Here is a 24078-nt window from a genome sequence, read left to right as displayed (position 1 = left end):
GGATAAATAAATTACTGCACCCAGGTCAAACCACCACTCTACCTCCCTCAGCCTCTACTGATAAACTACCAGCAGATGTTGCTAACACCTTTAATAATTTCTTTATTGAAACTTTCCAAGCCCTTGCTAGACAATTACTCCTTAACTCCTCTAACCCACTGGATAGCACTCCCAGCTCCCAGCCCTCCTTTAGCTTCCAACCAGTCTCTACACCTTTCATTCATTCACTACTAAAAAAATTAAAACCTCTGCTGGCAATATTTGGAATTCACTTCCTGCTAACATTACCCTAGATACCACCCTATCTCAATTTAAAAAAGCTCTCAAGGAGTATTTCAAGTCTCAATGGATCTGTCCCTGTTCCAAGCCTGACGAAATTTTTGTGCATACTGGTGTACTAATACTATGTCTGTAAGTGGAACTCAAATATCTCTATTTGTTAAACCAGTTTAGAAGATTGTTAGACTGTATAAATTTAACGGGACTGTAAAGTGTGTTATATTTGTATAATGTTATGATGACTCCTGTTCTATATGTACATTGTAATGATTACATATGTAACCATCTTTGGAGCTTTTCTCCACGGGCCTCTGTTGAAAATAGGCATGTATCCAGTCAGACTATCCCAGTCAACAAATGTAAAATAAAAATAAAATAAATAAATAAATAAATAAATAAATTGTCATTTCCTCACTGTAGTGCAACCTTGGATTAGGTATATATATATATATATATATATATATATATATATATATATATATATATATATATTTAGTGGGGAGTGTGGGGGAGCAGCCCCCCACAATATTGTTTTCGATGTCTGGCATTTTTCGTTCATTGAGCGTTCGCTTATATGAACTTTTGTTCATATGATATAGACCCGATACAGCAGTACTATGCTAAACATTGCCAGTAGTGAAAAACAGTACCCAAGCAACAAGACACAATAGTGCAATATTATTTAAACCTTAGTATGAGTGCAGTCATCAACGCAAATGTAAACAACATCGCAGTGCCAATGAGCTGCAATAGTGAAATGTTATTTAAACTCAATAGCACAACAATAAGCAGAACAAATATACTAATTTCAGCAATTATATATATATATATATATATATATATATATATCTATATATATATATATATATATATATATATAAAATTAGATCTAATACATTTTGTACAGTTGCCATCCAGAAATTCCTTTTGAGATCAGTTTTTGGTAAGAGTGTAAAACATTTAGTAGAACAAGGTTTAAAAAATCTTTTAAGTTCCACTCAGTTTTTGGTAATGTGTAGGTCTAAGAGCATAAAAATAGTCAGAAATGTACTTAGATCACTGGATTAATGTTTTTATATTGGGGAAATATATTAACGCAAGCTGTCAGGTTAGAGACAAGTCATTATATTCGGCTTTACATGTCTTATCTTGTAATAAGGATCACAGATGGTTCAAAAACTTGCACTCCAAAAATATATGCAAAACATCTGCCTTATTGGCCTTACATGCAGACTGTCTTGAAGACCGATGTGGGAAGAGCTTTGCTTTCTTAAAAGGAGTTAAATAAGCATTACTAAGTATCATTCATTGGGTGAAATATAACTTCCTTAATGGGAAGTTCTAGGTTAATTTGGATTAAAGAATTCTTCTAGCCAACCATTAGCCAGCTGATCTTGAATAGGCCTATTTGTAAGAGTTGGACAGAGCCTTATAAGAAGACATAGCATTCCTTCAAAAAGTTTGAAAATGTATCCAGTCTGTGGATTGAGGTTTTATTTTAAGCTTATTCTGAGCAATATATATAATCCAGTTCACTATAGAGTTGGATGCAGAAGGAATGTTTAACAGTTGTTGTTTATTTATTTAGATATTTATTTATTTAGTTATTTATTTATTTTTGTTCTGCTTTTTACTTGCTCTAAAGCATGTGAAGAATCAGAACAAAAGTACTTGAATCAATAATTTCAAGGACAAGGAAAAAGTAAATGTTAGAAATGTCCTTGCAGAAGATATAATTAGCGAGGAAGTTTTATAAGGGGTTCCATAATATTTAGAGAGTGTCTCCTTAATAAATTCATGGCTTGACATAATCTATTCAAAATTACCATGAATCAGGAGGTGTCTGATTTAAATTTTTGTGACGTAGGCTGAAATAAATGATGAATCTGTTTCTATAGACCCTCACTCCTTTTTCCACAACTGCCATTTAATTTTATATATTATATTTGGTATCATTCTATTTGCATTGAACATAATGTCATTCAGTCTTTCATTTCGTAATACCCACCCTTTTTCTGTCTTTGATCATAACAATAATATCATCCACACAGGGTTTGATGGTAGGATATTCGATACCAATATTCTGTATGTACTGCACTTTTCTCAATTTTTCATTTTTTCTTTAACTAGACAATTCATTGCTACTAGAAATCAGCATGGGTACTAAAATGATCTCATTCCAATACTTTCCATAACATGTCATGATCTATCATAATAAAATGCTTTACTTGTATCTCCCACAAGTAGCTCTGCTTCATTATTTTATTTTTAACACCATCTACCATTTTTCTAACAATCATTAATAGTTCCCGACATCCTTTTCTTTTAACTCTATAAATATTCTCTTCTAATACAGTATCTATTTTATTTTCTAATCTCATTTGTATTATCTGCATGAATATCTTATCATCAGTATTATGTAACACAGTTGGTCTCTAATTATTCATCTCATCTTTCTCACCTTTCTTCCAAGTAAATCTTATAATTCCACTACAAATTTGTGTATAACAAATCATGTCATTTCACTATTCATTATATACATATACCAAGATTTATTTTTGCCATTACTCTGTGTTTTATACATTAAATAACCTTTACAGTCTGAACCTGCTGCAGAATTAAGATTTACTTTTTTTATCAGCATGTCTAATTCCATTGACATAATCAACATATTTATTTATTTATTCTGTAAATTGCTTAGCCTTCCATTTATTTTCATTTTCATCTCTCTTTTTTTACCACCCCTCAGATTCACTATTCTTCCATGCAGGACTAGCTTAGTCCTGCACGGAAGCACCTGTTTAGGAGCAGCATGGCAGCGCGGCATGCATATTAATGAAGGCACACTGCCTGAGCTCCTAAATGGACATGGCGTGTGTACGAGGGCAGGGGGCATGTCTGAGAGCAGAGCTCTCAGAATATACACGCCCCTGTAATCAAGAACAGCAGTTTAGCAATAAGAATGAGTGAGACTGCTCATAGGTGTTTGCATACCCCCAGAAAAATCCCCCCAAGTTTATAAGAGCAATAGTTAAAATATAAAAACAAGCTAATTTTTTTTTTATCAAACAGATAAAATTCAACCGTAGGTGCGCGAGTTTGCCCATTGCTTAGCTATGTATACTGCAGCTTAAATGGCACAAGAGGATAAATATCAAGATATATGCAAATGAAGCCATACTGCAATAGTGTAATGGGCAGAGCATTCGCCTTACAAGCAGTCATTCCCAGTTCGAGTCTCAGTCCTGTATATTCCATTTTCCATGTCAAATAACTTTATGAACAATATTATTTGTTGCATAACCTTCTAAATAACATATATTTATGAACTGAAGTACTGCATTAAATGCAGATGTGAGGTATCATTGTCATAATGTTGTGAAATTCACATTCAGTGCCCCATACAGTATATGTACACATGAATCAGGGATACAAATCGGAGGTACAATGTGTAATGAATGATAAAACCATAGAGTGTCCAAATCCACCACCTTCCCAAGAACCATTTTACATTTCTGTCTAAATTAGTGTGGGGGGTAAGTGGGAGTAAGCACTATTAAGCAGTAGTAAGCAGGAGTAAGCATATTTAAGCAGTCGTAAGCAGGTTTAAGCCCGTTTGTGTGTGGTGGGGTAAGCAATGCGCATACAGGTTAAGCAATATTAAAGCTAACTCTCTGTAAGCATATTTTACCAGAGGTTAGCATTGCTTACCTTCACTCAAACCCGCACAAACCCACTTACAATTGCTTAGAAGTGCCTTAATCATTCTGTATGCAACAGCTGCTGTTGTGGCCAGAAACAAAATAAATAGCCATTGCAGGTTTTGAACCCAGGTTCCTGTACACTATAGTCACAGTAGGTAACCAGTAAGCCATCACAGCAGTCCATAAAATTTGAGGTATCACCAAACAGATCCTCACTATAAGAAAATCAAACTTAACATGAGCAAGGAATCTATATACAATGTTATGTTGTATAACCTACTACGTAATATAAATATGTGAACTGGAGTACTGAATTAAGTCTAGATGTGAGGTGTCATTGCAATAAAGTGTTGAAATCCCCTAATAAACACAAGGACCCCATACAGTGTACGTACACATGAATCATGGATACCATAAACATATATAACATGTAATGAATAATGAATCATTGCCAAACAGCAAATCTTATGCAAATTAAAAATGAAGCAATGCTAAGCATTGCACAGCCCAGCTTACTAGGTGTAAGCAATGTGTAGGCCAGCTAAATCAGTTTGCCCATTGGTATACTCCTTTAAGCAATGCCAACCTTAGTTAAGCAGGTTTGCCCATAGCTTAGCTTTTTCAAAACTGTCCAATCACAGCAAAGTGTGGGAAATTGGCCATATTTAAACCCAACATGTGGGAATAGATCTCATAACTGGTTGCAATTTACTCCTGTAGGCACTATGACTGGTATGGGAGAGGGAGTGTGCTTTCAGACACAGTGCTGGGGCATCTAGGAGTCCAAAGTCATGGCAGGACTCCTTGTTAAAGACCATGACCAGAGACTGCTGCAGGGCCAATACCAGGGTTCCCAATATAAAGTGGAATCCTGGGACCATCTCACATGTGACCTCACCAGTCCCACTGACATACCTCAAACTGGTGAGCAGGTCAGGCATCACTATGCTGACCTGAAGTGGAGAAAGAAAGATCTCATGGATCAGTGGATCAAAGAGGCTAGGAGGACGGGGGGGGTGTCCCAGTCATGAAGTATCAGTCCACTACCAGTTTAATAATTGCCAGCTCATGTATATTATGGATAGGTATGGCTAAATATTCCTCTTATGTCTTTGACAGTGGCAGATGAGCGGGCTGCGAACCAGGAAGCCCATGCCTGTAGATTGCAGCGGTTGCATCGTGAGGCAGGTTAGTAATACTCTTGCATGTACTGTCATAATAAATAAATCTAAAAGTAGTAGTAAGTTAATTGCCTGTATAAAACCTGTATTGTTTAAGGCATGTACTGCATACACCAGAGAATATGGCAGGAACAGTCTCATATAGGTTGTATGTAAATAAAAGGATAACAGCCTGACAATAAAGGTCTAACTGCTGGACTGCATGTGTTTTCTCTGGTATCATATGGTAATGTAGAGTTGCAATCTCTTAATAGTACTGTTGTATTAAGCACTGTTACCTACACTGTGCTACATAAATAAAATTTGTAGGAATGTTTGTATATGACTGTTCTAATCACAAGAGGTCATATTGTACAACTGAGAGAGACTTAGACAGAAAACTGTGAAAAGATGGACAACATAATCCAAATAGCGCACTCAACTGAGACATGAACTGTTGTATTTCTAGCACACACAGCCATGGTTCGAATCCTGGGAGTGGTAGTAAACTGTAAGCAGAATCATACCCCACAACTGTACAGATATTTCCAGAATGTCCAGTTAATTGCCTCATATCTGCTGCCTGTCACCCAGTCCCACTGGCAAATCAGTGGGATGATCCCAGACATTTAGGCAGCAAATAATGAAATACATCTGATTGTCAGACATCTATAAGAACAAACCTGTCACTCTAGCAACTCCCCAAAATGTTATGAGAGTAATAAGTCAAGTATGTCCTATCTCCATCCCCATGTTGTGAAGCTGTGACCAGAGTGTGTGCAGTAACAGAGTGAGATGTATGTGCATAATACTAATGTGGAATCTGGTAATATGTGTGGCAACATTCAGGCAGGGCTAACAAACATTGCCCCCACAGGTCTGTCAGATATGAAAACTGTGCCTAGAAATAAAAGATTGAAATCCTGGACTGATACTGTTTACTCTGATATTGTATTGCATTTGTTAGTGTTGCACTTGCTTTGAATAATAAGGTATTACTCATAGATGTCACCCACACTGTGCTACATAATAAAACTGTCTAGGAAATCCTGTATAAGAGTATTGCAATTACAAGGTCAGACTGTAAAACCACAGGAGACTTATAGACAGAAATCAGAAAAGAGATACACAGCAATATCTATATAGCACACTCAACTGTGATGGACACTGTTTTATTTTTAGCTACTCAGTTGTGATGGACACTGTTTTATTTTTAGTAGACACAGCCATGGCTCAAATCCTGGTAGTGGCAGTAAGCTGTATGCAGAATCATACCCCACAAGTGTATAAAATTCTCCAGAATGACCAGTTAATCGGTCCATATCTGCTGAATGTAACCCTGTCCCCCTGGCATATCAGAGTGCTAATCTCTGACATGTAGGCAGCATTTCATGTCATATAACTGGCTGTCAGGTCTGTGCATATTTGGAAAATGTCAGTGAAAACAAACCTGTCTTTGTACAGCTCACCAAAGGTTTAAGAGGGCAATAATCAAAATATGTTCCGGTTCACCTGCATGTGGTCAAGACATGCCCAGAGTGTTTGCAATAAGAGACGGACAGGTATGTGCATAACATCAACCTGGAATCTGGGAATATGTGTAGAAACAGTTAGGTAGTGTTAACAAACAATGCCTCCACAGGTATACCAGGTAAGAGGTGTATACTGCAGGTAAAACTCAGTTCATGTGTATAGTTGTGTACATCCATACCACTGTCCAAACTAAGGCCATAGGGTAGTGTACTAATATCTGTAAGTTACAGATCACAGCACTGACTAGAAATGTAATGAGAACTACAGGAATATACTAGTTGTTAATTGACATCCCCCCCATCATATCTGCAACAATAAACTAAATACACAACTCAGTTGGTATGTGCTCCATTAAATCTACTGTTGGGACATATGTCCTACTGTTTGATAAATATTTAAATTTGCTTCTATGCATGAGCCATGTTGAAATACTCCCATATTGGTGGCATGCTTCCATCAATGTACCTGCATGTTGTTGTAATGGCCACTGTGATTCCATATATGCATGTGTTCTGTTTGTTATGCAACTGTTCCATATCTCATGTTTTGGGTTAATGGGAATATCTATGCATGCTTTTATACCTAATCCTGGAATGTGGTGACTATTGAAACACCACAGAATGCTTGGGAAGTCCTGTCCCCACAGACCCACCTGTCCCACCACATCTGGCCATGGCACCAGGCACCAGCACATCTGGGGGCCACCCTGGGACCTCCTCATCCACTGGTCCTGCACCACCTTCAGGTAGAACAGCTTCAGGGGATGGGGCTCACCCACCCTGGGAGCGGGCGCAGACAAGGCACTGTCACCTGTCACCAGATCTGGGGCATGGTGTGTAGTGAGTTCTGCAGGGAGTTTGGAGATCTGCCATGCCAGGGCCGCATTTTGTAACTAGAGTGTTGGCCTGGCCTTCCTACTCAGCCCCCAGCCCACCACCTTTGGGGCTGTAAAGGCGCAGTGGTGACTGCCCATGGGTGGGGATCTCAGTCCCACTATTTCCACTAGGGGGCTCATGGGTTTTCAATTTCCAAACACCCCTCCCCAGCCAAGGTGTTTACCCCCCACATGTGTCATATACCGCCCCTGTATGCTGTCTTGCCTGTTTTATCTATTATCCTACCCAACCTACCTCCCCAAATATACCTACTATCCCTCCCCAACATCCCACTCTCACCTGAAAAAAAAAGAAAAGAAAAAAAAAGGCCAATCTGTTCCCCAAAAAAATCTCGCCCCATACACAGCTGTCCATTTTGCACACATATCCGCTGGACACATGTAATTAGGTCTAATTGGCTTCACAACATATTATTGTTGTCCTCACCCCTCTCTCAGGGGTATGAGTGTCCAAATCTACCTCAAAATCAGCATATATGCACAGCTATTGCTGTAGAAGAAATTGGTATCTAGAGACCTTCCCTACACCCGTCCTGCATATCCCTAGCTATTTTCCCTACTGTCTTTCCCTCTTTGTGCCCCTTTTTTCACCACTTTTCTATCAACCCTTTTTCATTTCTTTTAAAGAAATTAGCTCGGGGGTAAGTGGGAGTAAGCACTTTTAAGCAGCAGTTAGCGGGTTTAAGCTTGTTTGCATGGGGGTAAGCAATGCCTACACAGGTTAAGCAGTTGAGAAGCTAAATCAGTATAAGAAATTGTAACTGCAAGTTAGTACTACTTACCTCCGCACAAACCCACACAAACCTGCTTACAGCTGCTTAAAGGTGCCTTAATCACTCTGTATCTAATGGCCCTTATTCTGCCCAGCAACAAAATAAACAGCTTCTGCAAGGTTTGAATCCAGGACCCTGCACACCATAGCAAAAGTGATTTACCACTTAGCCATGTCAGATATACAAAACCCTTATGTTTTCACAAACATATTATCCAGCACAGTCATTCAACAGTACAGGAAATTTATTTATACATGTAGATATATGTGGTATTATACATGTAGATATATGTGGTATGTATGTGTGTGTGTGTGTGTGTGTGTGTGTGTGTGTGTGTGTGTGTGTGTGTGTGTGTGTGTGTGTGTGTGTGGTTGTGCATGTGTATATATACATACATATATATATATATATATATATAGACATCTATATATATATATATATATATATATATATATATATGTGCATATATATATATATATATATATATATATATATATATATATGCATATATATATATATATGTATATATATATGTATATATATGTAAGCAGATCTATATATATATATATATATATATATATATATATATATATATATATATATATATACATATGTATCTACAGATATATATCTATAGATATAAAAGAGAACATAAATACATATATGACCAAAGGCACCGTCAATGGGGGTGAGGGGGCTCAAGCTAAATACTCCTTGTAAGTATTGATATCACCCCCTCCCCCATAGTGAAACAAATCTGCCCTGCAATACATTACCAATTGTTGCAAGTCCCATACCCAGGACCCAACACAACATGGGCACAAGACATTAACAGTAATCCATCCCACCTGTATGATGCCAGGATGGTATCAATAACACATCATACAGTTCAATCTGGCTAGCATAGGGAATGTACACACACACACACACACACACACACACACACACACACACACACACACACATACATACATATATATATATATATATATATATATATATATATATATATATATTACAAAAAATAATAATAGTAGGGTAGGCAAACCAAATACTGACGCTAGATATCGAAGACAGTCCAACATATATTCAGTGTAGAATACACACCAAGCAAAGGCTCTGCTAATCCAAACGAAAAGACTTTATTTCAACAATAATAACTGCAGGTAAGCGCTTTCACCGTTCTGGCTTCTTCAGACCCATCAGTTAAAAGTTACACACCCCATTTAAATACATTACTTGGGCGGGAAAAGCATATCATCATTTAAAATTTAAAAATACAGTATATAACTAAATAATTGCATAGTCATAGGAAACTCTCAGCTTAAATAATACATAGTAAAGCTAATTTCTAGTAATATACAAACTGATGGACTCATCTACTATACTTGGTTAGATTTAAAAATACCTAAATTCTAAAAAGAATATTGAAACTATCAGCTTAAATAATATATAGTTAGTATCTAATTTCATAGGTGGTTGATCAAAAAATTTCTTAAATATTAAATATTAAATATTAAATATTAAATAAAGCATATACACAATTTAATAAACTCATCATCTACAATTACCTAAATTTTAAAATGCCTAGGTTCTAAGATGAATGCACAAATCCATATCATGAATACCAGCTCATCATTACATAACAATAAAACAATTAAAAACATTTAAAACATCCATATAAGCATCAAATAGTGATGATAATACAACTTATAATGAAACAGGTAATGACATTACCTATGCAATTTCCTAGATCTTAAAAATGGTTTCACTGAAACCGTAGCATTCAGACCAGGTGGGGTATCAGACTTCAGTCTGATAATCCAATTAGCTTCCCTAGTCTCAGTAAAGGTCCTAATATCTCCCCCTCTTGGTCCTGGTATAATATGTTCTATTATAAGAAACAGGAAAGTGTGTTCATGCCCTCTCTCCATTACATGTCTCGCTAATGCATTGGTCTTCAGACCAATCCTAGGGGGGCCAAGGACTGAGCCCTGTGTGACACCACCTGTGACCAGCCTGGAGTCCAACAACACACCTTGTGCATATGATGATACCTGTGCCACATCCCTGTCATCCATAACATTGATGCAGGGACAGGCTAATATGGTTCTGATGCACACTGTGACTGTACAACAGTGTACCAATGTACTGCTGTGTAACATGTTGTCAGCAGTAATGTTTAATGCTTACATGTCAGGTAGTGTAGCTGTACAGCCATGATGCATTATAGCTGCTAGTAACACCAAATGATTGTGGTCTCCATAATGTTATCCATTTGTGTTGTAGATGTACATGTGTCAGCAGGAGGATGGTCTGCTGTCATATCTCACAAGGAGTATGGCACTGTGGTGACAGCCATGGCTGTGCCATATCCTGGGTACAGTTGAACACATGTCACAGGTCTGTATAACAGTTACTGCCTGTGCCACATGGACAGATGACCCCCTGGGACATGTATATTCAACAACATGAAGTAGATCCCTCCACATACATGCACACTCTTAATTGGCAATGCTGGGAGTAGACCCCTACCTAGGTATGCAGTGCTACTGATGTGTGTGGCTTTAATTGCACACAGCACACAGCACACAGCGTTTAGGATGAGGTGCGTTCCAGGTTACATGTTACATGAAGAACATCCCCAGGCATGTACAGTATGGTAATGGGGGATGTAATGGTTGTATATGGACAATACATAGTGTGACATACCATCATTTACCCATTAACAAACACATAACAGGCAGACACACATCAAGAGACCTGGGCCTATCAGTGCTAACTAACTTGTTAGTGTGTCCAATGTGTTACAGGTAGGCTGCACACAGCACATGCATAAATGGGATGGATAGTGTTATCAGTTACCTGTATGGTTGATGGTGTCAGTGGTCACCATACAGTGGTACATCGGACATGTATCGGGGGTACCATGGTGTAATGACAGGATACCCAGCACCCACACCCCACTGTGGATATTGTACACACTGGAACCCACAATGACACTTTGACATACCCACCATCACACATTGACCAGGACTGCAATTCAACTCTTGTCCATCCCAAGACTGGTACTACAATGATATATATCTAATGCACATGCCACAGGCATAGTAGGGTGCTGCATTGTCATGCCTCTTTTATGGGCAGCAACATCACTATCCATAATACTGTGTGGCAGTGTGTATTGTAATAGGAGTATTGGCCTCAGAATGCTATACCCTACATATATACAAGCATGCACACATGCACACACTTGCCAGAACTCAGTGGGTATCCCATGCCTATCAACCCATTTGTAATACAGTGTTGTGCTGGTACTGCAAGGCTCAAGTAGCCTTTAGGGAGAGGAGCATAACAAGGTAAATGTAATGTCCGGTACAACAGCAGGCACATCTAACTATGGCAATGGGTGTTGCGATGGGTGTGAGGGGCCTCAGGGTATTCCCAGCTACAAGTGTACTAACAGACAGACATTGCTATCCTCAGTAATGCACATGTACACATTTGTCAGTACTGGGGTGCATCGCTGCAGGTGATCATAGGTGTGTACCTGGCTATTGTCCATGGAGCGATGGGAAGTGTAGGGGATGTGTGTACAGTGGTATCATGCCACCTGCCATGTGCCAGCAGTCAATCTGTCTACAGACACCACTGTGGTGATCCTCAGGGTGAGAGTGACATGCATCAGCCAATCCTCTGGGTGCCTCCTGCAAATGGCCGGTGAGGTTCTCCAGTTGACATGTATGCAACATGTATTACAAAATATGGTTAGTGTCTGTGTTGGAGACCTGTACCCAAGCATGTTCTGTTGACTGTGGTAGAGTAGTGGAGGTACCCGTGGCATATGGTGCATACAGGGTGTTGTGTCGTATCTATGCCAATTATAACACAGATGGGCAGATATGTCAGTGTCAGTCAAGCATAGGTTGCCTGTATGTATTCAAGCTGGATACCTGACATCTGCAAATCTGTACAGGGACAGACAGACAACAGCTTGCCAAGTAGCTATGCAGTAGGATGAATGTGTTGACAGATAGACGTCTGACACCGATAGGTATGCCATTACTACATGTTGGCAGCCCTCACTGACATGTGCTATACAGATGGTAATCTACAGTTAATTTCCACATCGGATCATTATGCAGTAGGAAATATATAATGTGACACAACTCACACACCAGGAACACTACAGTGAGTCCATCTATACATGCAGGGGTGTTTGTTACCAGTAACACAGTTAGCAATCTACCTTGCTTGGGAAAGCACTGTCAACAGTAGTAACATCATGATACACTACATGCTAGTGTGACTGCACATAACCTGTGATACTACCCTTGTATGCAACACATTCACATAGATAAGAGTGTTGTACAGGTCATATATACTCAAGTGTTCCAGACATGAGATTCACACCCCCTGCTATTGTACTGACAGCACATATACACATGTTATGTACATGGCATTACATACACCTATTACAGATGTCATTACCCTGCTATGTTATCAGACTGGGATGTGAGCCCAGGTTACCAGGGCTGAGCCATGCTAAGCAGGTGTCAGCATTGCTGCAGTATAACCGCTAAGCAGATTTGTGCACTGGTAAGCAAAGCCTACACGGTGTAAGCGTCCATACAGTGAACCGTAGCTTAGCACCACATGGCTTCAAGCAAACACACTTAAAGCTGCTCAAAACTGCCTTAACCACTCTGTTTCCAACAGCCCTTGTTCTGCTCAGCAACAAAATTAACAGCCCTTGCTGGTCTTGAATCCAGGACCCTGTACACTAGAGTCACAACAGTTAACCACTATGCCATGACAGCTGTAAATACAGTTGTTTTTTTCAAATCATCTGTCAGCAGACATATTGAATAGTATTGAACAACTGCTGTGACTTCTACAATTGTATATTATATGTTAGTGATATTACTGTTGCATCACATATGTTGTTATATCTAAATATACACATATCAGATACATACAGTGTGATACATCTGGGAAGGTATACACAACAGTAATGTTTACACATGACAAGGATATGGATATATACATATACATATGTAGATATATGTCTACATGTACATACACATATATATTCATATATATGTATTTATACACATCTGCATAGTGCATCATATATATGGCCATTTATAGATCTTTCTGTATATATATATATATATATATATATATATATATATATATATATATATATATATATATATATATATATATATATATATATATATATATATATATATATATATATATATATATATATATATATATATATATATATATATATATATGTATATATATACATATATATATATATATATATATATATATATATATATATATATATATATATATATATATATATATATATATATATATATATATATATATATATATATATATATATATATATATATATATATATATATATATATATATATATATATATATATATATATATATATATATACATCATATATGTACAGATATATCTACTTATGTCGATATATATGTTGGTATCTATATGTGCATGTATATCTATATGTCTGTATATGTGTAGACATATATAGATGTATATGTATATATATATATATATATATATATATATATATATATATATATATTTATATGTACATATATATAGCCATATATGTATGTAGATAAGTATATGTATATGTCTATATATCTATATAGATATATGGATATATATATATATATATATATATATATATATATATATATATATATATACACGCACACACATATGTTTACCATATGTCCAGAACATGGAGTGGAGTCCTACCTCAGCACCAATAGTCTCAAACTCTTAATGAAAGGGGATGTCATGTATGTATTGCAGGTATATATGTTGACTGTTGCTACTGTAACAGGAGTTGTTTTAACAGACATGTTGTGTGTGGGAGGTCAAATCTGCTATTGACATGTATACCATCAGTTACTGACAGACATCCTAAGGACATTATAGTACAGTACCACTGATAGCACAGTAATGATCCTGTGGACTACAGCAGAGATATGACCAATATATGTGGACAGTCTGGCACTATCTGGTCGGTCCAGAGGTATAAACAGGCCCTCTTAGTACGAGACATGTGGACCAAGCCTGAGAATGTGGATGTTAACAGCCATGTACATGGGTATATCACTTAAGTACTGGACTACATATGCCCACACAGTTTATGCATTCACAGACTCCTGTCTGTCCTGACACATAATAACTGATGGTGTAGAGGTCACATGGCCACATTCTACCCAGTAGTTAGTGACATACATCTGTACAGCATCCCACTGCTTTGTCAGAAATACGCAACTGTTATGGTGGCGCAGCAGCAGTACTTCTTGCAAATATCTGGACATAACATCACACTGGGTAATTACACTAAGCTGCTAGGCATGTAACAAAGCACTGTGCAAACTACAGGCAGACTGCCACAACACTGGGCTACATTTTGTATGGGGGAATACACATATACCTGCAAATATAGCAGGCTCTACAGGCATGTCACAGCACAGAGTAACAGACACCTGTGTGAAAGTGCATACTCATAACCAATGTGAACACAGCCACAGCCGCATATGGTTCACAAGCTTAATATTACACTATATGGACTGTCTGATCAACACCATCCTCATATGTGCCACTCATACACTAACCCTACATATACTGGGTCACGACACAGTATGGTCCAATGCCTGTCTGTGGTATGGGACACATGTGTGTTTGGCCCTACAAACGTGTGAGCCGATAGGGTACCATACAATGGAGCAGCATGTAACATCAGATTAAACAGGACCAATAACAATGACATCTACCACAGTCTTTACACAGTCTTTACACAGGCCAAGGTACGTATTCGCAATACACATACTGTCAACAATCACCATAATTACACAGACCCCACTACTGTACATGCAACCACAGAATGCCCAGGTTATGTCCTCAGAAATAACCCCTACGATAAATAACACGTATAGCAGTCTGATATCTGACTGGCTTATCAGGTATGATGTCAATAAATAATGGTATACAGAACATATGCACCTCTTACTGCATGACATATGTACAAAGGTTGGCAGACTTGTCGCTGGAACCACAAACACTGGGCCAATAATGGCACGTTGCTTTGATACCCTCATACATTTACTGTTGTAACAGGGTTTCTTGTGACATTTGTCCTATGATTGATATGAAGTCAGTAACTGTCACCATGTACTAACTGCAATCCTCAGACTATGCTTCTGCAGTTCGACGATAGGTGGTCTGTGAGTAACACAAGAAACATAAGACTCCAAACACTGGCCAGTCTGCAGATAACCCTACAGGTGGGAGTTTCCTCAAACATATAATGCTGTCATGACAGGTATTAAATCATGTAGACCAGCCATATCCGCACAAACCATGTTAAACCAACATTGCTCCAAATGCAGAAGAGCAACACTTACATTCTGTAGTCATGTCTGGATCATCCCCCTGCTGTTTGTTGGCCTGTCTCCACAGTGTATGTTGTTAGAGGTATATCCCACTGCTATCTGTGATGTTGTTTGCAAAACACCGACATGAAGTCATGCTCACAGTGAATGAAAACGGCCAACACCCAGATGATGTTCCTAGTTATAGGAGTGTGTTTCCATGCAACTGGCTATGGGAATGTTACCACAGCTGTACCACATGCAATTAGCTAGTGGGGGACTGCAATTCATTCAGAGGCCATCAGCTATTTATGAGCAATACTTACAAAACACAAGCTACTGCCTAAGCAAAGCAGGTGTACTTCTCCACATCCACCAGAGAGGGAGTGAGAGAGACAGATAGAGACAAAGTAAGACAGGGAGGGGGTGGGAGTGTAAAACCTAAGCATGTTTGTGTCACACACTTACCAGTACAGGGTTTCAACCCCCTCCTGACTATGTATTGCAATCACATGTCTACGCAGTTATTGCATGCACCACAGAGCTTACATGTTGGGGAGTTGTCCAAAGGTATATTCAATGGTGAGTGACATCTGCAACAGTGATAAAGGAGGGATAAGCCAGGTGTAGTCCATGTGCCTGTCCACATGAACAGGTGTCAACGTCGTCACAGCCACACTCTCTCAGGGACTCACACACATTATCACAGTTGGCAGGGTCAGGATTAGACTTCCTAACTAGCTAGTTTGCCACAATACAGTAATACGCAGGTATCACATGCACCACATGGGTTATCAGGATGATATATGGGCAAAGGGTATCTCAAGGTGTCTGATATCAGATGGCATGCTTCAGTAGGCCAATGGGAGGTGTAGTGAGTGTGAATGGCATCCAAATCATTATACTCCACACACACACACACACACACACACACACACACACACACACACACACACACACACACACACACACACACACTCAGTCACAGGTTGCCAGTACTGACATGCATGGATCCATTGCTTCACAGGTGTTTAGTGGTTGACTGCACCAGAAGGCTGTACAAGGCTAGGTAAAGGGTATACCTTGGCATCAGGCAACATGAAAATGGTTTTCCTTGTGGCTAAGGGGTGTAGTGCCTGGACTGGCCCACACAGGTGGGTATTGTATTCACCATTCAGTCATCTGGGTTACTATTGTGAATGGCCAGTGCTGTGCAATGCTTCCCATGTATGTGTTTTATAGTCCATGACATGGATGGTGTCTGGGATGTGCACACATCCCACATGCATGTTCTGTGACATGTAGAAGTGTACCTGAGGTGTCTGGGGCATGTTGCATAGACAGATTTTTATCATCAGATGTGTCATTCCTGGCCTCATGTGGTGAGAACTGGCAATGGACACCAGGTTGACCCTGCACCTACATTGACAGCATGATACAGGTATTCCCTGGTGTCAGTGGCATCCGTCCATACAGGGCATGTTTATAAGGCATGGTATGTTCTTTGTGGGTTACATTTGCTGGCACTACAGTTGTTGCAGGCGTTCAGTGGGGAACATAGTGGAGGAGCACTGTATGTAATTATGTGCCTATTGTAGGGATGGGACAAGGTGCCATGCCCTCTGTAGTCTGCTGCAATCACACCATGGTTACTATCTGTGGGCAATATGCAGGGAACTACTAACATAGTGGTTGTTGCCTAGCTGAGTGTTTTTGTGCATGAGACATGGGTTGAGAGTGTTCCGTGGGTAATACAAGGGTTGCCTAAATTGTTCGCCAGGCCATGGTGTCACATGTAGGGTTATGGATTGTCAACCCCAGCCTCTCTGCTGTTTGACATCTGTTATCCTTGTAAGGTGCAAAAGCAGTTGTCAGGCTCCAGATGAACAACAGCAAATTTATTATCAAACAGTAAAACAAACAGATATTCCCAGTCAGCACTTTTGTCTCACTTCTATTAACTCTGAGACTTCTTCAGACTCTTGTATGGTGGATATTGTGACATATAATAGGCCCACCATATAAGAAATTTGCAAAACCCACTCCACAATGAGTGCAGTTGTTACACACTCACAGCCACCTCCACACAGGATATGAATGACAAACACACACACACACACACACACACACACACACACACACACACACACACACACACACACACACATGCTCAAACACACACACACACGCACACATACACACACACACACACACACACACACACACACACACACACACACACACACACACACACACACACACACACACACACACTTGCCATGTCTGGGATTGGGACTCCTACCTAAATAGTACATCACACTACAGCATTATGCAGTTATAGCAAGTGCCACAGATTTTACTCAGCTCCTCCTTCCCAAAGGTGTATTTCAAAGTGAATGACATCAGCAGGCTTGCCAAAGAAGGGCAATTGAGATTGTAGTGACTGTGAATGGCCTCAAAAGCATTGTTCCCTACACAAACAAACACACACACAAACACACAAACATCCACACTTGCCATGTCTGGGAATAAAACTTCTACCTAACTAGTATATCACAATACAGCATTACACAGTTATAAGACACGCCACAGAGATTACTGGGCTATTCCTTCCACAAAGATATGTTTTAAAGTGAATGACATCCGCAGGCTTGCCAAAGAAGGGCAATGGAGGTTGTAGTGACTGCGAAAGGCCTCAAAAGCATTGTTCCCTACACAGACAGACAAACACAACACAAGCACACAAACATCCACACTTGTCATGTCTGGGAATAGAACTCCTACCTAACTAGTATATCACACTACAGCATTACACAGTTATAGGACACTCCATGGCGATTACTGGGCTACTACTTCCCCAAAGGTATATTTCAAAGTGAATGACATCAGCAACCTTGCCAAGGCTGGGCAATGGGCAGTGTAGTTCATAGGTTCATAGGGTAATACGTTGATAATTGGCTATTGGCCCTAGGGCCTATACATACCTAGACATGACAATTCCCTGGCTATGACTTCCCACAATATTAACTTCCCTGCACCCCTGTCTAGCAGGGCAGCTGACATGATCCCTGGGGTGAATTTCCCATCTCCCATCCAATCATCAAGGTTACTTTTGAAGAGGGCCAAAGAGGCGCTCTGCTTGACATGTATTGGCAGTCTATTCCAGAGTCTGGGGAGCCTCCAGGTCAGGAACACATCCCTCATGCATGTATGTATTGTTCATTGTGATGACAGGATTTGGATCCCTGTAGCATGTGGCTGTGAGGGTTTGGAATTCTCTAAGTGTAGCATGTCCAACAGCTGTGGGTTTGAAATGGCATAGTATGTTAAGCAGAAATCGCCTCTGAGTAGACAATATGTGACAGAGTATAGGTGGAGTTTTTTAGACGGTCAGCATAGGGCATCTGCTTTAGGCCTGTGATTCTTTTAGTGAGTATTTCTGTGGCCTTTCCAGTTGTTGCAGATGTCTTGAGAGGTACATACCAAATGGGGCATTGTATTCTATAATGTGTCTAATGAGGGATGAGTACAGTGGGACAATGACCTCCTTTTTTCTGGATGAAAAGCTCTTAGTGATGAGGTGTGCCACATAGAAGGAGTTCCTGACTGTTGTGCTGATGTGGTTATCGAAGGTGAGCACACTGTCCACCTGTGTCCCTAAATCTCTTATCACACGTTCAGTGTTTAGTGTACTGCCACCTATGTGGTAATTCACAGGTACATGTTTTTTCCTAAAGGGGATAACTATACATTTCTTGGACAGGGGTCCAGGGAAGTAAATAATGTGGGAAGAAATAGCCAGAGAAATGTCATGGCTAGGCTTGTATTGGCCCTAGGGCTGATAGCCTAGTACCAACATATAAACCTATGAATGTATAAACACAGCACCATGGCTGACAAAGGATACCAAATCTAAAATCAAAACTAGAAACAAAGCCTGGGCTAGCTGGAGATCAACTAAAGCCCCAGCTGACCATTTAAAATATCATCAACACAGGAATGATTCAAAAAAATCTATTTTACTAGACAAAAAACGATTTTACAAAAATATCCTACAAAAGCACCAAAACCACCCTCAAAAGTTCTGGGCAGGCCTAAATCAACTTCTACATCCAGGTCATTTTACCGCCCCAACCCCAGCTAACCACACCCATAGCTCCGCTTAGGCCATAGCTGCCATTTATAACTTTTTCACTGGAACAATCCAATCCCTAGCAAATCAACTAACCCCCACAAAACTAAACCACACCCCTAATCTACCAACCAATCACCCCAATTCAGCTTCCAACCAATATCCACTAGTTTTATCAAAACACATATAAAAAAACTAAACTCTACCACCCTCGCAGATTATTGTTAGACAACAGGCAATATTATGGCAGGGCAAACTCTCCAGCCAGCTACCTCTCACACTTGGTGTCCCTCAAGGCTCTATACTAGGTCCACTACTCTTCTATATTTTTATCAACAACCTTCATACTGCTATCCCTAAAGCATTCAATATGCAGATGATTCCACTCTGATCTGCTCAGCCACCTCTCCATCTGAACTGCAAATCCTAACCCAAAATACATTCAACACTATTGGGAACTGGCTTGCCAACCAACTCCTACTTTTCAACCCCAATAAAACTAAACTTTTACTCTTCACCCCCACAAGTAGATCTGCCACACTTTCATTCTCTGTCACGTCTAACAATGGCACCACTATCTCCCCAGATCAACACACTAAGCTCCAAGGGGTGATCATAGACAATAATCTTAAATTTGACCTACAGGTCAATAAAACCATACAGACCATCAATAAGAATTTTGGAGCACTGTATAGAAACTAAACATTTTTAGCTCCACTGGCTAGGACTGCAATCGCCCAGTCACACCTATTCTACTCTTTTATATGTCTCGCCGGTACACTCAAACCTCAACAAATCTGAACTAGGTAAGCTCTCCAATAGCTACAACCATATTGCCAGATTCGTCACTGGCTCCACTTATAGAACCCACCACTGCCAGAACCTGAAACAACTAGAGTGGCTAGAACTGCCCAGCTTAATTCAATTCAATCAACTCTTAATAGCAGACAACATTTTACCACCCTGAGGATACCCCCTCACTTATAAATATCATTAAACCATATAGCAACTTGAGATCCCTACGATCAGCCAAGAAACTACTGGTCCAAACCCACAAAGCTAATAATGCTGCTGGTGAATCCATGTTTGCCAAATTTGTTGGCAAAAACTGGAATCCGTTGCCAAACTATATAACCCTACAATCCTTCATAGGTCTCTTCAAAAATAACCTCAAACAGTATCTCAAAATGAACTGGCTTCGCCAGTGTACCAACCCTGATTAAGTTAAATACTGAAAGGATAATCCCTAAATATCGTAACATGTAACTACTTCATAAAGCTCTGTATACTGTCTAATGTCTCTTGCCTTTAATTGTGTCTGACCATGTGAATTGTGTGTCCCTATTAGGGAACACCATGAACCATTGTAGATAATCACTTTGTTTTATACTTTGTTGTATACTTTGTTTTATATTTTCAAATGTTATCTATGTAATTTTGCCTATTTGGAGCTTTTTTCCCTGGTCCTCCACTGAAAATGGACATATATCCAGTCGGACTATCCCGGTAAACATAAGTAAAATAAAATAAATAAATGAATAAAATAAATAGTCCCAGGATCCAAGGTGGATCCCCCCTTGTGGACTGGGATAACTGTAGCTGTGTGCCACACAGTGGACATGAAGCCTGAGGTTTGGCTAAGATTAGACATGGCATGTAGGTGAGGTGCCAGTTCAGTCTGTAGCTCATGTACTACACAGCCCGGGATGTTGACTGATCCCATGGATGCTGTTGTCATAGCTCTGTAGAGTGTGATCTATACCTATGTGGCCATTATTACCAGGATATGGCAATCTATCTGTGTTGAGATGGGCCCTTTGGGGGTTGAGAGGAGGGTGCAGTTGGTACTGAATTGATCTGCCAGGATATTGGTAATACCCAGGAGCAGAATATTTAATACCATCCTGTTGCAGCTCACAGCAGTCCTGAGCATTGCCATTTAGATTCCTCACATAGCTATGGAATGGCTTGCAGTTGTCTTTGGCATCTTTGGCTATATTATGTACATAACTAGCTTTGATGGATGTTATGAGGGATCTCTGCCTCTTACTGTAGGTTGTAAGGGAGTAATTTGCATCCTGGAAATTCCCCCATTTCTACAACTGTTTCCTCCTTGTACAGTATGTTTATGGCAGGGGGCCACCACATTGATTTACTTTTCTTGGTGGGGAGTGTCTTGGTTCAATATTGGATGGCACAATTCATGCATGAGTGGATGTGCTTGTGCATTGCTTTCATGCATAATTCAGCAGTCGTCCTTTTAGTTCCCATCTGCATGGGTGTCATGACGTTAGTCACATCTGACATGAGTAGCATGACATTGGCTTTGGAGATGTGTGTTACAGAGGTTACCTTACTGGGGTGTGGGGGAGGGATGTTGATGTTAAGGGTGATTATCTCATGGGCAGACCTGACCACCGATGGGGTGCCAGTAGGTGTGGACCATTGATTTCCCATTTTGGTAATGACCAAGTCTAGGATATTTGATCCCCTAGTTGGACTATGGGTTACTTGATTCAGGGCATTGGGAATTATGACTTCCAAGAACCGTTGGGCACACATGTTGGTACACAAGTAGTTTTCCCAATTAATGGCAGGGTAGTGTAAGTCATCCAGTATTAGGGTGTTTGCTTGTATCATAATATTTCACAGTATGTTTCAAAAGATGTAGTGAGTATCATGGGGCATGGTGGGGGATCTGTAGCAAGCTATACAATTTGGAATGCCATCTAACCTACTGTTAGTTGCACCGGGGGTACTTCAGACACATTCTGTTGGACAAGTAGCTTGGTGGTGTGAATATCCTTGGTGAATATGGACACTCCTCCACCTTTATTGTTTGGGTCCTGGTTTGGTGGCCAACAGGTGTGGTGAGAGCTGTACCTGGTATTGCAGGGGTGCTCTCTGGAGGCTTGGATCAGGTCTCTGTTACTGCACAGTTATCAATGTTCTCCATTTTTACATGTGTGTAGTGACTGTGAATGGCCAAAAAAAAATTGATTCCCCCACACATGGAGTTTCACAGTTGCCATGTCTGGGAATAGAACTCCCACCTAACTAGTTTAGCACACTACAGCATTACACAGTTATAGGACACGTCACAGAGATTACTGGGGTACTCCTTCCCCAAAGGTGTATTTCAAAGTGAATGACATCATCAGCCCTGTCAAAGTAGGGCATTTGGAATTGTAGTGAGTGTGACTGGCTTAAAAAGCATTGATCCCTACTCAGACAAACACACACAGTTGCCGCATCTGGGATTAGAACTCCGACCTAATTGGTACATCACACTACAGCATTACACAGTTATAGGACACACCACAGAGATTACTGGGCTACTACTTCCCCAAAGGTGTATTTCAAGGTGAAGACATCAGCAGGCTTGCCATAGTAGCTCAATGGGGAGTGCAGTGTGTGTGCATGGGCCATAACCCATTCATCTATAGGCACACACCCACAACACTCACAAGTTTATATTTCCACAGGTATGTCTATACATCTGCTAGATGACTACTGACTTGCACAGTCATGTTACAGAGTTAACACAAGCACTACAGACACTATAGTGATGAGGGGTACCAGAGGCAAATGTCTATTGTGATTGACATTTGCACATCATGTGGTTTTTAGCCAACTGGATGTGTGCTGGGTGGGACAAGCCTTATGATGGTAGGCTCTTTGTCACTGTCACTCTCTTCCACACATCTATGTATGTGTATTTGTGGCCTATTATAGAGTGTTGTCCTTGGATATATGTGTTTATTCCTATCCAATGTGTGTGCAAAGCATGACTGGTGTGTACTGAGGAGTGTATGCACTAACATCTGCGATTGTCAGATATGTATGGTCCACTGTTTTTGCCAGACATGGCTCATTTCTCTAAGTGTGGGAGAATGCCCAGTATGACCTTTTGTATTGAAGATGTGAATCCATTCCAGGTAGATTGTACTCCAGTGCAGACTTTTGTGTTCTACACCTACAGCTAGCAAACTGTTTCTGCAGGTTATCTGTAGATCGGTTAACAATATGGGGTCAAAATGGGCAAAGGATAGTGGGTTACTGCAGGTATTTGTGTCTGTGCTGCTTCTGCTACATGGTCCTGGTGTTAGCAGAGATATTCAGACATATGTACTGTTTTACACTGTGATGGTTTATGTCA

Source organism: Protopterus annectens, chromosome 5.part0 (genome assembly GCF_019279795.1).
Source record: "Protopterus annectens isolate FY-2018-M chromosome 5.part0, PAN1.0, whole genome shotgun sequence".
Classification (NCBI taxonomy): Eukaryota; Metazoa; Chordata; order Ceratodontiformes; family Protopteridae; genus Protopterus; species Protopterus annectens.
The sequence above is the reverse complement of the archived record's forward strand: the minus strand, read 5'-3'. Positions refer to the sequence as shown.